This window comes from Malaclemys terrapin, chromosome 14 (genome assembly GCF_027887155.1).
Source record: "Malaclemys terrapin pileata isolate rMalTer1 chromosome 14, rMalTer1.hap1, whole genome shotgun sequence".
In the NCBI taxonomy this organism is placed as follows: Eukaryota; Metazoa; Chordata; order Testudines; family Emydidae; genus Malaclemys; species Malaclemys terrapin.
In genome coordinates this window covers 39610-57032 of record NC_071518.1, presented here as the reverse complement: position 1 = coordinate 57032, position 17423 = coordinate 39610, and the positions used below count along the sequence as shown (strand labels likewise).

General features: G+C 51.2%; 1 protein-coding gene across 3 annotated transcripts in view; it reads left to right on the top strand.

Moving 5' to 3' along the window:
* Nucleotides 1-1413: 1413 nt before the first annotated feature.
* Nucleotides 1414-17423, top strand: part of LOC128849046 (carbohydrate sulfotransferase 5-like) — a 28695-nt gene continuing 12685 nt past the window's right edge. Inside the window, exon 1 of one of the 3 annotated variants that reach the window (XM_054049411.1) lies at nt 1414-1700. The gene's annotated coding sequence lies outside the window, so the exon portion shown is untranslated. Of the gene's footprint in view, nt 1754-17423 lie in introns of all 3 variants that reach the window. The other 2 variants (XM_054049410.1, XM_054049412.1) reach the window with 2 other exon arrangements.

Sequence of the window (17423 nt, the reverse complement as noted above, 5' to 3'; positions counted from 1 at the left end):
TAATGGAATCAAAGTTAGCTGATATTCAACAGTGGAGAGAGGAGGTAGTGCAATTGGTGTCTCAAACCCTCAAAGAGGGCCCATACCATCAGATATAAATCCCTGACCCCATCCTTTCTCAATTCACTGGGTTTTGTAACCCATGCCCCTTGTCAAGCAAGTGCTACTTAGGTAATGGTGAAGGACTCACTCAGTCCTTCTGTCATACAACAGTTCCACTGCCTTGATTCACAGAATCAGGGTAACAAAACTTTATTCTTCCTGCCCCAATAATAGAGAAACTGGGGATCCCACACCAGCCAAAGTAACCACTTTGAGTTGCTGTTGTTTCATGCCAGGCGAGTGGGTGTGCCTATGCAAACCAGATCAGCCCCTGGAGTTCTTTTCCACACTCGCCATAATTCACCACCAGATGTCAGGGTAGAGCTCATCCTGACTCTGCTTACACTTATAAGTAATGGGAAGTAAATGAAAATAAAGTGAGGTACCTTGATTGGGGCAGGAGGTTGGGGTGCAAGCGACCGACACCCCCCCTCTGGCAGTGGCTCCTAGGTGGTGGGGACCACAGGGGGTCTCCACATGCCCCTGTCCGCAGGCGCCACCCCTGCAGCTCCCATTGGCCGCAGTTCCCAGCCAATGGGAGCTGCGGAGTCGGTGCTCAGGGCAGGGGCAGCCCATGGAGACCCCCCCCCCCAGGGGCTGCAGGGACATGCCCTCTGCTTCCAGGAGCAGCACGGAGGAAGGGAGGCAGAACGGGCAGGGAGATGCCCTAGGCCTGCTGATGGCACGTCTCTGTGCCTCTTGGGGGAGGGGAGCAGTGGGTCGCTGTGAGCTGCTCAGGGTGGGGGCAGCACACAGCCGACCCCTTCTGGGAGCCACTGACCATGGCATGCAGGCAGACTGCTTACCTAAACCCTGCTGTGCCGCTGGCCGGACTCGGGGACAGGTTGTCAAATGAAATTTGTCCTCAATTTTGGGGGCCCTGTGCCAGGGCATGGTTTGTTTCATGGTAAATCCGCCCCTGTCCCCAGAAGTACCACTGGAACAACGTGGTTCCTCCTGCATCATGCCTGTGGGTGTGGGATAAGATCCTCCGGGAATTCCAACAGTGCTCTTCCACCCCATGTTGGAGCCCCCCACCTGGCTCCTTCTCTTTCCCAGGGTTCTCCCCAGCCTGGCTCCTTTCAGCTCCCTGCCTGCCCTGCGTTTCTCCCCAGCCCCGCTCCTTCCCTTTGCCCCATGGTTCTCTCCAGCGGCCAGCCCCATTCCTCCCGTCCCTTCTCTCCCCTCTCCGCCTGTCCCGTGGATCTCCTCCCCCCGCCTGCCCTATGGCTTTCCCCAGCCCCGCCCCCCACCGCCGCCGCCTGCCCCGTGGCTCTCCTCATCCCCTTCTTTCCACTCTCCCTCCCGCCACCTGCCCCGCTCTGGAGCCGTTTGTCGCGTTCACACATAAAGACTCAGGACACGATCGTAAGGGGCCAAGCTGGCGCGGACAGGAGGGGCCGAGCGACCCCCCCTCTTCGCCCCCGCGCGTCTGACTCCCCGGGACCCCTGCTCCCGCTCCACGGGGGGTGCTGCCTGCGGACCGGCCCCTTCCCGGCTCCTCCCGCCGCGCTGGGGCTCGGCCACGTCTGAAAGCGGCTCATTGTCTGCGCGTCCCGCTCGGCGGCGTCTCCAGCGAGCGGAGGAAGCGGCTGCAGGTACCGGCTGGGCTTGGCGGGGGTCGCTACGTGGGAAGTTCGCTGGTTCCTAGGTGGGAGCTCGCCGCGCGCTCCCTGTATTCGAGTTCCTTTCTGGGCTCGCCCCATGGCCACTCCATCCCCCTGGCGAGACCCGCCTGACTCTCCCAGAGCCCGGCTCCCCTGCCGGCCTGGGCAGTAGGACTGGCCCGCAGGGAGCCGCCACCCCTCCTCCCCCCAGCAGCGGCTTCTAGCTCCAAGCCCTCGCTGGCACTTGGGGCCAAAGGGGAGCGGAGAGGACGGGCTGGGGGTCAGGGCTCTCAGGGGTTGTTCCCGTTTCTCCATGTAGCGTTGTTGTAGCTCTGTGGGCCGCAGGATGTTGGCGAGACAAGGTGGGTGAGGGAATGTGTTGGATTGGACCAGCTTCTGTAGGGAGAGAGACCAGCTTTCTAGCTCTTCCTCAGGTCTCTGTGACTTGGCACAACTTGCTTGTGCCTTGATTCACTGTCTGTAAAATGGGGATAATGATCCTGTCCTAGTTTGTCCTGGGGGTTGTGAGGCTAAATTGATTAATGTCTGAAATGCTTTGTGGTCCTCAAGAGTGAGGTGCTGTGAAGTGCCAAGTATAATAGTAGTGCTGACAGGGACCAGCTAGTACACCTTGTTGGAGTAATATGGGTCTCTGCTAGGAAGCTTGGAGGAGGCTTTTTTAAAAGGGTTGAAGCGCAACTATTGCCTGTGATTTATTTACGAATTCTAATGAGAAAACGATGGGAATGAAATTAAAAACTGACAGAGAGACGGGAAGCGTTGGTGTTTCGGCACAGCTGTCTAATCTGTAGCAAAACACCACGTAGGAACTCTCTTCCTGAAATCTGAACTGGCACAGGCACTCCTTCACTGTTCCAATAAAGCAGATTGACTCTTGTCTGCTTTCTGTCTCTATTGCTATTCACAATCTTTCTCAAACCCTTACCATAGCCAAAGGAACAATTTCCCCAAACTCATGCCATACATTTGCTAGTTCTGCCCACCTGTATCTGGGGAGTCAGCATGGTCTGGTTCAGTGGTCCCCAAACTTTTTCTGTCATGCCCCCTTACCTGTTATGGAATTTGTCTCTCCCTCCCTTAGGGCCGTGGTTCATAGAATATCAGGGTTGGAAGGGTCCTCAGAAGGTCATTTAGTCCAACCCCCTGCTCAAAGCAGTTCCAATTCCCAACTAAATCATCCCAGCCAGGGCTTTGTCAAGCCTGACCTTAAAAACCTCTAAGGAAGGAGATTCCACCACCTCCCTAGGTAACCCATTCCAGTGCTTCACCACCCTCCTAGTGAATTTTTTTTTCCTAATATCCAACCTAAACCTCCCCAACTGCAACTTGAGACCATTACTCCTTGTTCTGTCATCAGGTACCACTGAGAACAGGCTAGATCCATCCCCTTTGGAACCCCCTTTCAGGTAGTTGAAAGCAGCTATCAAATCCCCCCTCATTCTTCTCTTCTGCAGACTAAACAATCCCAGTTCCCTCAGCCTCTCCTCATAAGTCATGTGCTCCAGCCCCCTAATCATTTTTGTGGCCCTCCGCTGGACTCGTTCCAATTTTTCCACATCCTTCTTGTAGTGTGAGGCCTAAAACTGAACACAGTACTCCAGATGAGGCCTCACCAATGTTGAATAGAGGGGAATGATCACGTCCCTCGATCTGCTGGCAATGCCCCTACTTATACAGCCTAAAATGCCATTAGCCTTCTTGGCAATAAGGGCACACTGTTGACTCATATCCAGCTTCTCATCCACTGTAATCCCTAGGTCCTTTTCTGCAGAACTGCTTCCTAGCCAGACGGTCCCTAGTCTGTAACAGTGCATGGGATTCTTCCGTCCTAAGTGCAGGACACTGTACTTGTCCTTGTTGAACCTCATCAGGTTTCTTTTGGCCTAATCCCTCTAATTTGTCTAGGTCCCTCTGTATCCTGTCCCTACCCTCCAGTGTATCTACCACTCCTCCCAGTTTAGTGTCATCTGCAAACTTGCTGAGAGTGCAGTCCACGCCATCCTCCAGATCATTAATGAAGATATTGAACAAAACAGGCCCCAGGACCGACCCCTGGGGCACTCCGCTTGAAACCGGCTGCCAACTAGACATGGAGCTGTTGATCACTACCCATTGAGCCCAAAGATCTAGCCAGCTTTCTATCCACCTTATAGTCCATTCATCCATCCCATACTTCTTTAACATGCTGGCAAGAATACTGTGGGAGACCGTATCAAAAGCTTTGCTAAAGTCAAGGAATAACACATCCACTGCTTTCCCCTCATCCACAGAGTCAGTTATCTCCTCATAGAAGGAAATTAGGTTAGTCAGGCATGACTTGCCCTTGGTGAATCCATGCTGACTGTTCCTGATCACTTTCCTCTCCTCTAAGTGCTTCAGAATTGATTCCTTGAGGACCTGCTCCATGATTTTTCCAGGGACTGAGGTGAGGCTGACTGGCCTGTAGTTCCCCGGATCCTCCTTCTTCCCTTTTTTAAAGATGGGCACTACATTAGCCTTTTTCCAGTCATCCGGGACCTCCCCCGATTGCCATGAGTTTTCAAAGATAATGGCCAATGGCTCTGCAATCACATCCGCCAACTCCTTTAGCACCCTTGGATGCAGCACATCCAGCCCCATGGACTTGTGCTCGTCCAGTTTTTCTAAATAGTCCCGAACCACTTCTTTCTCCACAGAGGGCTGGTCACCTTTTCCCGATACTGTGCTGCCCAGTGCAGCAGTCTGGGAGCTGACCTTGTTCGTGAAGACCGAGGCAAAAAAATCATTGAGTACATTAGCTTTTTCCACATCCTCTGTTACTAGGTTGCCTCCCTCATTCAGTAAGGGGCCCACACTTTCTTTGACTTTCTTCTTGTTGCTAACATACCTGAAGAAACCCTTCTTGTTACTCTTAACATCTCTTGCTAGCTGCAACTCCAAGTGTGATTTGGCCTTCCTGATTTTCACTCCTGCACTCCTGAGCAATATTTTTATACTCCTCCCTGGTCATTTGTCCAATCTTGGGGGTTGGGGCCACATTCAGAGACTGAAACCAAGGCTGGGGCTGTGGTCAGGAGCTGAGACTGTGGCTGGGAGCAGAACCGTGACCGGGAGCTGGCCCCCAGGAGTCCCAGACAGATTCCATTATGGGTAAGGGGAGGACATGACCGGAAAAGTTTGGGGACATGGGTAGTGGGTACAATAGGCCAGGTAGGAATGCTAGAACAATTTTTATAGTGGGGGTGCTGAGAGCCATTGAATCAAACTGTAAAAACTGCATATAATGGAAACCACTTAAAGCCAGGGGGTGCTGCACCACCCCTCCTTCCAGCACCTATGAGGCCAGGGGAGGCTAAGCCTCCTCTAAGCCAAGCACTGGCCCCGCCATGCTCTGCCCTCTTCCCCCGAGCTGGCGTCCAAGCTGGTGGGAGCTCAGCTCTGGCCAGAGGCCAATGGCCCCGCACTGGGGCTGGCTCTGGGAGCAGCCGGTGGGCTGGTGTTGGTGCCGACGCTGGGAGTGGCAGGACGGCTGGCACTGATGTTGGAGGCGGCCCGCACGCCAATGCTCGACACTGGGGGTGGCCTGGGGCAGTTCGGCCAACGCTCCTCCAGCTGTGTGTGTGGGGATGCACTTGGGGCTCCAGCGGATGGGGAGGGCCGGGCCGGGCCTTGGGCACAAGGGCCGGGTCCGCATGGCTAGCCTCTCTGAAGGGAGGGAGGGCGCACGTGAGCTCCCCTATGTTTGGGGACCACTGAACTAGACCATGCTGACTCCCCAGGTGCAGGTGAGCAAAACCAGCAAATATATGGCATGAGTTTGGGAGAATTTGTTCCTTTGGCTGTGGTAAGGATTTGTGAAAGATTGTCTCTTGTCTGCTTTCCATCTCTATTGCTATTCACAATCTGCTTTATTGGAAGCTTGAAGGAGTGCCTGTGCCTGTTCAGATTTTAGCGGGGCTGAAGCTGGGGCGGGGGCAGAGTGGAGCTGGGGGCAGAGCAAGAGTGGCGCTTTCTCCCACCCCTGGCCCCACCGCATCCCACCAAACATTCTTCTGCATCCCTCTCAGGGGGGCATGCCCCACAGTTTGGGGGACTACTAGTCTAGTTGTTGGAGCACTAGATTGAGACTCAGGAGACCTGGCTTCCATTCCTGCTCTGCCCCTGACCTGTTGTGGAAACATGGGTGAGTCACTTCATCTCTCTGTCCATCTGTTTCCCCTCCCACCTTGTGTCTGTAAAACACTCTACATAGATTGTAAACTCTTTGGGACAGAGATTGTTTTACAATGTGTTTGTATAGTGACTGCTACAACTGAGAGCGGGACCTGTAGATATTGCCAGCCCTTTGCCAACCACCAGTAGCAGATGTTGGGGACCTACAGGTTAGTTTCTTGTTGGAGGACAAATCAGTGATGTGGACTTATACACAAGAATATACATCAGTCCTTGAGCACAGTGTTCACATATGGCATGCATGAAAACCCTGCTTTCAGAAATCTCATCACAAACTTTAATGCCTGGTTCCCAGGAAACAATTCTACCAAAAAAATTTACTCTAGGTAGAGAGATTAGCACAGAGATGAATTTCTCCTGCTGTTTGCAAAAGCTCTCCCAAAAGAAATTGCATCACGAAACTAACAACATTGCACCATTTCTTCAAAGACTGTATGCTATTTCTGTGCGAAGAAAAAGAAATTATAAGAACTTGTGTAACAGCACCATCTGGTGAATCCTGGCATATCAGTATAAATAAATAATAAGTATTTTAAAAAAATTTATATTCAGATGATACGTGGGAGAACCCCACCTTACTTTACTTTGCTACAACTTGTGAAAGAGTTTAGAAATTTATCAAGTTACACAATTAATATGGAGATAGATTTAATGTAGCCTGAAAATAGCATGACTGGGGAATGCAGCTGAAAATAGTACAAACATGTTTAAATACCAAGGAATACATATAAATACCAGTAACATCCCAAGACCAATGACGATAGCTGCAGGGGCGGCTCTATGTATTTTGCCACCCCAAGCATGGCAATCAGGCGGCTTTTGGCGGCATGCCTGCGGGAGATCCACTGGTAACGTGGATTCGGTGGCATGCCTGCGGGAGGTCCGCCGGTCCTGTGGCTTCGGCGTACCCGCCGCCGAAGCCGTGGGACCGGTGGACCGCCCGCAGGCATGCCGCCGATGGCTCCCTGATTGCCGCCCCCACAGCGACCGGCAGGCCGCCCCCCACGAGTTGCCACCCCAGGCATGCACTGGTGCCTGGAGCCACCTCTGGATAGCTGCACCACTAAGGGTATGTCCACACAACAGCTGGGAGGTATAGTTCCCACCTCGGGTAGATGTATACAATCTAGCTCTGCTCAAGCTAGTGAGCAGTGTGGTTGTGATGGCACGGGCAGCGGCTCAGGCTAGCCAACTGAGTACTTACCTCAGATGGGGTTGTACTTAGGTGGTGAGCTTAAGCTGCTGTCTGTGCTGTCACAGCCACACTGATATTTTTAGCTCATTAGCTTGAGCAGAATTAGCAAGTATACACCCCCCCAAGTGAGGAATTACCCCCACATGTGGAGCAAATGTATCCTTTGAAAGGAAATCCAGCGAAATGGGTTTGTGGTTGATTTATGATTTGAAAAATGAGAATTTATATAATTTATAAAGTGGTATGGTTATTTCCATAACTTTTTGATGGTGTTGGGTATATATGTGTATTCCTGGAATTGGTCCCTCCTGCAAAATAATAGGAGACAAAATTAATGTATTGAAAATGTCTGCTCTACTGAGGTTCTTATTTTTCTTTCATGTGCTTCCTTGCAGTTTATATCATACTTTGTTTTTTCTCTGTTCCAATCTGTAATCTAATCTCCTTCATTATACTAATTTTAGTTGTAATTTGTAACAAAAGTTTGACAGAAGTATAACTTTTTTTAAAATTCACAATGCCTCTTTAATTGCCACAATAATACATAAAACAAAAGGAGTCTGGGAGGAAGACAAGGCAGACAGATGAATTACAAAACTAACTATTGACACTAAGTAAAAGGTTTTATACTTATATATTTTACATTTCATATGTGTAAAACTGAACAAAATAGTTTGTGTGACCGTGTCTATATCAGCAGAGATGTATGTGGAAGTTCATAGGAGAGTTAAGGTTGAGAGTCACTTAATCTTTAAAAGATGACAGTTATAAGGGCTCTAAAATGATGACTGTGATTGTCTTGAAGTTTTCTGTGCTTCATGGAGTTACAGGGTAGGATTAGGGGTCCAAATTTGGGGTCATCTGTGCAAGGTGTTCTCAAGATGCAGCCTCCCCTCCTAAAATTCAGCTCTTCATATAATCACTTTGTTCTTCTAAATTTTTTTTGCGCACATCTGGTGCTCAAACTATGGCTCTAATCCTCCCTAAACTGATCTCACTGGTTGGGATTTATCTCAGCTAGTGCATACTTCCTCTTTGGGGAGCAATATTGGAAAAGTGACTAAAGATCAAGTTTAGAACTTCAGGTCAGTGTGAGGTAAACTGACACATCAAAGAGTGAAATGCACATCGGGTCATTAGCCATATGGTTTTCACGCAGTCTGCTGTAACAGGAGTAGGATGTCTCAGGCCTGGTTTACACTACAGAGTTAGGTTGACACAAGGCAGCTTACATCAACCTAACTCTCTAAGCATCTACACTAAAATGTTGTTCCTGCTGATGTAATTCGCTCACTACACCAAATTAATAACTACACCTCCATGAGAGATGTAGCACTTAAGTCAACATAGTTGGTCGATGCAGTGTCAGTGTAGGTACTAAGAACAGGAGTACTTGTGGCACCTTAGAGACTAACAAATTTATTAGAGCATAAGCTTTCGTGAACTACAGCCCACTTCTTCGGATGCATACCTGAAGTGTAGGTACTGCATTATTACGTCAACTTTAGTGGCCTCCACAATGGTGGAGGTGTCTCAGACTCATAGACTCTAAGGTCAGAAGGGACCATTATGATCATCTAGTCTGACCTCCCGCATGATGCGGGCCACAAAAGCTGACCCACCCACTCCTGGAAGAATTCTCTCCCTTGACTCAGCTGTTGAAGTCCCCAAATCATGATTTAAAGACTTCAAATCACTGAGAATCCTCCAGCAAGCGACCCCTGCCCCATGATGTGGAGGAAGGCGAAAAACCTCCAGGGCCTCTGCCAATCTACCCTGGAGGAAAATTCCTTCCCGACCCCAAATATGGTGATCAGCTGAACCCCGAGCTTGCCCGCCCAGCACACTGCCCCTACAGGCCTCTACACATACAAGCAATACAAAGACAGACGCAAATACAGGTACCTTCTCCTCCAATGGAACTCCCACTGTTAGCAGCCCTGTTCGCTGCCTTCTGTGCCGCTGCTCGCAATGCCCCACCATGACCGCTCTGGTCACTGATTTGATCTCTGCTGCCCGGTGGCCAGGTACACTCCCCTCCCCTTTTTACAGCCCTGCAAACTTTTGAAATTCCATTTCCTGTTTGCTCGGCATGGAGAGCTCATCTAGCAACTGCCCAGCTGAGCATGCCAGCTACACGCTGCAGACACGCTCCTGCCCGGAGTACACAGGAGGTGGGTCTGTGGAGAGAAGAGGCTGTGCAGACACAGCTCTGATCCAGTCATAGAAATGTTGATATCTACGAGCAGATCGCTTGAGGCATGGGGGAGAAGGGCTACAAGAGGGACCTGCAGCAGTGCTTCATGAAAGCCAAGGAGCTGTGGCAGGCATGCCAGTAGGCAAGGGAGGCTAGTAGTCACTTTGGTGCGGAGCTACATACATGCTTCTTTTACAAAGGATTGCATGGCATCCTTGGTGGAGATCCCACCACCACCCTCAAGAGCCCCATGGATACTTCGGAGGAGTCAGTCACAGGCTCCCAGAGTGAACAGTGAGGTGGAGGGTGTTGAGCGGGAAGAGAAGGAGGACTATGGGGCTGCTGATTGGGGGATCCAGTGGCGCAGTGAGCCAGGACCTGTTTCTGACTCCAGAGCAGTCCCTACAGTCCAGCACGCAGGGCCGGTGCTACCATTAAGGCAAACTAGGCGGTTGCCTAGGGCACCAAGATTTGGGGGCGCCAAAAAGTGGTGCCCCCAATTCCCCCCCCCCGCCCACGGCAGCTACCGACCCCCCCACCCCCGGCCCGGGGAGCCGTGCAGCAGCTCCCCACCCCAGCTCATCTCTGCTCCGCCTCCTCCCCGAGCACGCCGCCCCCGCTCTAATTCTCCTCCCCTCCCAGCTTGTGGCGCCAAACAGCTGATTAGCGCCACAAGCCTGGGAAGGGATGAGAATTAGAGCGGGGGTGGTGTGCTCGGGGAGGAGGTGGAGCAGAGGTGATCTTAGCACAGGGATATTCACAAGCTAAAACAAAAGGTAATCTAACGCATTTCTTTTCTGCTATTATTTACTATTTCTGCAAGACTAGATGCTTAGTTCAGATATACTTAAAAAGATGTAATTTCCCTGCCTGGTTTCTTGGCTGGCTCCGAGAGAGACAGACCAAAACCTTCCCCCACAGATTTGAAAGTATCTTCTCCCCTTATTGGTCCTTTTGGTCAGGTGTCATCCAGGTTATCTGAGCTTCTTAACCCTTTACAGGTAAAAGGAATTAACCTTTTACAGGCTAAAGAGGGATTTTATGCTACCCTTAGCTGTACGTTTATGACAGGAAGGCTGCCTTATTTCTTCTGTCCCATGCCACTCATCAATTACTTTAGCAGGTGCCATTGCAGCACACAGGCTAGCAGCATGTGGACCCAGTCTGCAGCCGGACACATGCAGGAGCTGTTCCTTTTCAGACTCCATTACCCTCAAGAGTGAGAGATCAGCTAAAATCAGCACTGCCTATGGAAAACGATGCCAGTGTTCAGTTCAGTTGCCCTATCCCCATATACTCATGCCCCCACACCCTGCTTATAGTCCCAACTCACCTTGAATTGTTTCTTTTTATGTCTGACCGCAAGCTAGCCTGCAAGGAATTGTCATGCAATACTGCAGGAGAAGGCACACTGTGCTTGCAATGCTCATAATCACAATAGTGCAGAACTGCTTCATGGGATGTTGAAACCATGTTCCCAATAACCACTGCATGACTCGTTTGCTCACATGAGGCATTGCAAACCCTTCCCAAAATACCCTGAGTTAGATGGTGGCGAGTTGCACAGTGGGCTAGTTGCCCACGGTGCACTGCTGTCTGCATCGATTCAAGCACTGCTAGTGAGGACGCACACCACTGACACAAGGAGTGTAGTATGGACATGCAAAAGTGATTTAATTACTGTCAACATAACTTAGGTAAACTCAATTTTGTAGTGTAGACTTGCCCTCAGTGTTAGGGTTACCATACGTCCTCTTTTTCCCGGACATGTCCGGCTTTTCGGCAGTCAAACCCCCGTCCAGGGGGAATTGCCAAAAAGCCGAACATGTCCGGGAAAATGGCGGCTCTGCTCCTCCCCTGACTCTTCGGCTCTGTTTAAGAACCGAGCTGCCCGAGCGCTATGGGCTTCAGGCAGCCCCCTTGCCTCCGGACCCCAGCCGCCGGCCAGGCACTTCCCCTCCCTGGCTCCGGCGGCGCAGGGTCCGGAGGCACAGGGGCTGCCCGAAGCCGGTAGCGCTCGGGCAGCCCGGCTCTTAAACAGAGCCGAAGAGGAGCAGAGCCTCCAGCCGCGGCGGCTCTGCTCCTCCCCGACTCTTCGGCTCTGTTTAAAAGCCGGGCTGCCCGAGCGCTACCGGCTTCGGGCAGCCCCCGTGCCTCTGGACCCTGCGCCGTTGGAGCCCGGGAGGGGAAGTGCCCGGCCGGGGGCGCAGGGTCCGGAGGCATAGGGGCTGCCCAAAGCCCGAGCGCTATCGGCTTCACGGTTTGCTGGGCAGACTCCAGACCCTGCGCCCCCGGCTGGGCGCTTCCCCTCCCGGGCTCCAGCTGCGCTGGGGAAGCGCCGGCCGGGGGCGCAGGGTCTGGGGGCTGCCCGGCAAACCGTGAAGCCGGTAGCGCTGGGGCAGCCCTTTCTCCGTGGCTGGGAGTGGGAGGGAGGAGGGGGCGGAGTTAGGGCGGGGAAGGGGCGGAGTTGGGGTGGGGAAATGGGCGGGGCCAGGGCCTGTGGAGGGTCCTCTTTTTTTATTTATTAGATATAGTAACCCTACTCAGTGTTGCAATTAAACCTGAGCTAAGCCCATATACGATACACTGATTTTCAGCCACTCTTGGCTGCCTTCAGCAAATGTATGTTATGAACATTGCTGTCTGCCTGCATTCTGCAGGGATTCCTTTTGGAAGTTTAGCCCTGAGACCAAAATTTCTGATGTAAGAGAGAGATGTTTTAAAGTGCTCTTAAAATCCACAAACAGACTATGGCCTGGTCTACACTACAGAGTTAGGTTGACGCAAGGCAGCTTACATTAAACTAACTGTGGAAGTATCACCACATAAATGTCTCTCCTGCCAACGTAACCATCTTGCTACGCTGACTTAATAAATCCACCTCCATTAGCAGCACAGAGTCAAGGTCAATGTAGTTAGGTCGACGCAGTGTCTGTAGTCACAGTATTACTTACATCGACTGTTACAGCCTTTCAGGAGCCATCCTACAATGGCCCACACTGACAGTACTATCAATACAAGCGCTCCTGGTGACGCACACTGCTGACATAAGGAGCAAAGTGGAGACATGCACAAGTAATGTAGTTACTGCAGTGGCTGTATGTTGACATAAGTTAGGTCGACTTCATTTTGTAGTGTAGACATGGCCTCAAATTTTGCTTTAGAAGTACTATCAAAGAAATTAGTATTAATTAAATAGAGGGAAGATGAAAGAGTTTTATAGTAATGTGCTCCTCAGCCATTTCTGGAACAATGGAATTGAATGGTATCAAAGGAAAGCCATTTTTTGGTTAAGGGGTCCCTGATATGCACTCCCCTGACATCAGTTGCTCATAACATTTTTAGATTCAACTTTTTTGGTGCACAGTGAAGGAATGGGGTGGGCAGTCAGAGGAGGGAAGAGGAATATGGAGGTGTGTTCGAGCAGTGCAGGATTTGGGGGGGTTGGGAGGGTAAATGGTGGGGGACCTGCTCCTTTGCCAACCTTCGCCCCTTAATGCTGTTTTCTGGCACAGCTATTGAGTGGCCAGTACATGGCTAGACAACAACCATTATTAGTGCAAGGGATCGTTCAAACACTGATTTTTTGAAAAGTCAGTTCAGTGACTTAGAGCTTTGATGAAAAATTGGGTTTCCCCCCAAAATAGTTTCCTCAATGAATAAAGGGTTGTCCTCAAAGGAACCTTTGCTGTCTGGGTGCTCAGAAGTGCTGACAGAGCAGAGCCATAAAGTGGAAGTTGGATATCTTTCCATTCAGTGACATATGGGAGGGGGGAGGAAGAGAAGTGGACACATCTTTGCCCTCCCTCCATCTCTTCCCTACAAATACCCCCATCCTCCAAAATTCTTCCTTATAGCTGCTCCACCAGGCCCAGGGAAGGGGTTTAGGGGTTCCCCTTTCTTCCTTGATCAGGGAACAATGGAGGGAAGCCCAGAACTCCCCACCTTCTCTCTGCTGACTCCAGCAGTAAGGAAGGGACTCTAGGCTTTCTGCTCCTCACCCCCTTCATTCTGCTGCTTCTAGGAGGAAGGAGGAAGTCAGAATACTGCAAAGGAGTGAGGGGAAGAAAGGAGTCAGAGCTGTGTAGTGGGGGATACAGGAGGGACTTTAGCTCTGCCCCTTCCAAATCTCCTCACATCCATAACCCCCATTTATGTCCCACCCCTTCAAAACATGCCACAACAGTGCCGAGATTGGGATGAGGAGCTGGGAATGAATGTGTCTTTGCTTCAGTCTTTACTAAAAATGTTAATTCTAACTAAACTCTTAACACAATATTAACAACAAGAGGGAAAGGAACACAAACCAGAATAGGGAAAGACCAGGTTAAAGAATATTTAGATAAGTTAGATGTATTCAAGTCAGCAGGACCTGATGAAATTTACCCAAGAGTACTTAAGGACTAGCCAAACCAATCTCTGTACCACTAGCAATTATCTTTGAGATCTCATGGAGGCCCGGTGAAGTCCCAGACGACTGAAGAAGAGCAAACATGGTACCTATCTTCAAAAGGGGAAAAAAGGAGGACCTGGTGAATTTTAGATCAATCAGCCTTACATTGAACATGGAAAGGTGCTGGAACAATTTACTGAACAATCAATTCGTTCAAACCTAGAGAATAATAAGGTGATAAGTAATAGCCAGTATGGATTTGTCAAGAACAAATCATGCCAAATTTCCTTTTTTGTCAGGGTAACTGGCCTAGTGCATAAGGGGGAAGCAGTAGACACAATATATCTGGAGTGTAGTGAAGCTTTTGACATAGTCCCATGTAACATTATCATAAGCAAACTAGGGAAATATAGTCTAGATTAAATTACTATAAGGGGGAGCACAACTGGTTGAAAAACTATACTCAAAGACAGGTTTCAGAGTAGCAGCCATGTTAGTCTGTATCCGCAAAAAGAACAGGAGTACTTGTGGCACCTTAGAGACTAACATTTATTAGAGCATAATCTTTCATGGGCTACAGCCCACTTCTTCGGATACATATATAATGGAACATATATTGAGGAGATATATATATACACACATACAGAGAGCATGAACAGGTGGGAGTTGTCTTACCAACTCTGAGAGGCCAATTAAGTAAGAGAAAAAAAACTTTTGAAGTGATAATCAAGATAGCCCAGTACAGACAGTTTGATAAGAAGTGTGAGAATACTTACAAGGGGAGATAGATTCAATGTTTGTAATGGCTCAGCCATTCCCAGTCCTTATTCAAGCCTAAGTTGATTGTATCTAGTTTGCATATCAATTCCAGCTCAGCAGTCTCTCATTGGAGTCTGTTTTTGAAGCTTTTCTGTTGTAAAATAGCCACCCGCAGGTCTGTCATTGAATGACCACACAGGTTAAAGTGTTCTCCCACTGATTTTTGAGTATTCTGATTCCTGATGTCAGATTTGTGTCCATTAATTCTTTTGCATAGAAACTGTCCGGTTTGGCCAATGTACATGGCAGAGGGGCATTGCTGGCACATGATGGCATATATCACATTGGTAGATGTGCAGGTGAACGAGCCCCTGATGGTATGGCTGATGTGATTAGGTCCTATGATGATGTCACTTGAATAGGTATGTGGACAGAGTTGGCATCGGGCTTTATTGCAAGGATTGGTTCCTGGGTCAGTGTTTTTGTTCAGTGATGTGTGGTTGCTGGTGAGTATTTGCTTCAGGTTGGAGGGTTGTCTGTAAGCGAGGACAGGTCTGTCTCCCAAGATCTGTGAGAGTGAGGGATCATCTTTCAGGATAGGTTGTAGATCTTTGATGAGGCGCTGGAGAGGTTTTAGTTGGGGGCTGAAGGTGACAGCTAGTGGTGTTCTGTTATTTTCTTTGTTGGGCCTTGTAGTAGGTCCTAGCCGGGGCTCGACCCTTCCGGACAGGAGGGGAGCCACACCGACTCACTACTGTGGGAACAAGCAGTCAGTTAGTCCCGAAACTCCGGCTCTTTAGTGCAGAGTCGGAGCAACCACAGTTAAAGCTCAGACCCTTGACTGCAGGGGCTGAGAGAGCAAATAGATCAGAGCCCAGGCCCTGGATCAGGGCGGGGCAAACACAGTTAGCTCAGGCCCTTGGTTGCAGGGGCTGAGCGAGCAGACAGTCAGAGCCCGGGCCCTGGATCAGGGCGGGGCAACACAGTTAGCTCAGGCCCTTGGTTGCAGGGGCTGAGCGAGCAGACAGTTCAGAGCCCAGGCCCTGGATCAGGGCGGGGCAAACACAGTTAGCTCAGGCCCTTGGTTGCAGGGGCTGAGCGAGCAGACAGTTCAGAGCCCAGGCCCTGGATCAGGGCGGGGCAAACACAGTTAGCTCAGGCCCTTGGTTGCAGGGAGCTGAGCGAGTGAATAGTTCAAGCCCAGGCCCTGGATCAGGGCGGGGCAAACACAGTTAGGCTCAGGCCCTTGTTTGCAGGGAGCTGAGCGAGTGAATAGTTCAAAGCCCAGGCCCTGGATCAGGGCGGGGCAAACACAGTTAGGCTCAGGCCCTTGTTTGCAGGGGCTGAGCGAGCAAATAGTTCAAAGCCCAGGCCCTGGATCAGGGCGGGGCAAACACAGTTAGGCTCAGGCCCTTGTTGCAGGGGCTGAGCGAGCAAATAGTTCAAAGCCCAGGCTTCTGTAGCCGAGCGTTGGGTGAGGGGGAAGCCTGCCACCCGTGCGGAGGGTGGCAGGGGGGAACGCAGGCCCACCCACTCCACTGCGTTCCAGCCCGGGGCCCTAACAGCGGTTGCTGCCGCTGCTGGTCAGTGGGGTATCCAGACCGCAACACACTGACATAGGCTCACACTCAGTTGCAGCCGGACCGGGGTCGGCTACCCCTGGGCTACTTCCGTGATCCCCCTCAAAGCCTACCTCGTTCGTTGCGCCGGGATCGGGCCAGTCCACCTGCATGGGCTCCTCTCTGCCCGGGCTCGGCGGCAAGTCTGGTAGCTCTGCCGGGAAGTCCGGCCAATGGTCCTCAGGCGGCTCCTCTGGATAGCAGCAGGGGCGAAGGGGTTCGGGTCCAGTCTCACCCTCAGGGTTAGTGGGGTGCGGTTCCCAGGGATTCTCCCAGTAGCGGGCGTGAACGGGCTCCGGCAGCTCCTCCTCGTAGCGGGCCCGGGGTAGCTCAGGCCAGCTAGGGTCCAGGCCTCGGTCTTCGACGGTCTCCTGGCCGGGAGCTCCCGGCCGCACGTCTGCTCCCTCCGGTGGCTGGCCGCCGACTGAGCTCTGGCGGCCGGCCTTTATACTTCCTGTCCCGCCCCTTGACTTCCGGGGGGCGGGGACAGGCGGTGGTGGTCCCACCCACTCTGGTGCCTGCACGTGGGCTCCCTCATCCGGACAGGAGGGGAGCCACACCGACTCACTACAGGCCTGTCTTGTAGGAGGTGACTTCTGGGTACTCATCTGGCTCTGTCAATCTGTGTTTTCACTTCAGCAGGTGGGTATTGTAGTTTTATGAATGCTTGATAGAGATCTTGTAGGTGCTTGTCTCTGTTTGAGGGATTGGAGCAAATGCGGTTGTATCTTAGAGCTTGGCTGTAGACAATGGATCGTGAGGTGTGTCCTGGGTGGAAGCTGGAGGCATGTAGGTAAGTATAGCGGTCAGTAGGTTTCCGGTATAGGTGGTATTTATGTGACCATTGCTTATTAGCACAGTAGTGTCCAGGAAATGGACCCCTTGTGTGGATTGATCTAGGCTGAGGTTGATGGTGGGATGGAAATTATTGAAATCATGGTGGTAGCGATTGTGTATGTCCCCACTAAGTGCATTAAGTCGGCGGAGTGCGTCCTCAGTACCGTGTCTAGCATCGACTCATGGAGCGGTGCACTGTGGGCAGCTATCCCACAGTTCCCACAGTCTCCACTGCCCATTGGAATTCTGGGTTAAGCTCCCAATGCCTGATGGGGCAAAAACATTGTCGCGGGTGGTTTTGGGTACATGTTGTCAGTCTCCCCTCCCTTCTTCCCTCCCTCTGTGAAAGCAACTGCAGACAATCATTTCGCACCTTTTTTCCTGGGTTACCCATGCAGACGCCATAGCATGGCAAGCATGGAGCCTGCTCAGCTCACTGCTGCTGTTGTGAGCATTGTAAACACCTCACGCATTATATTGC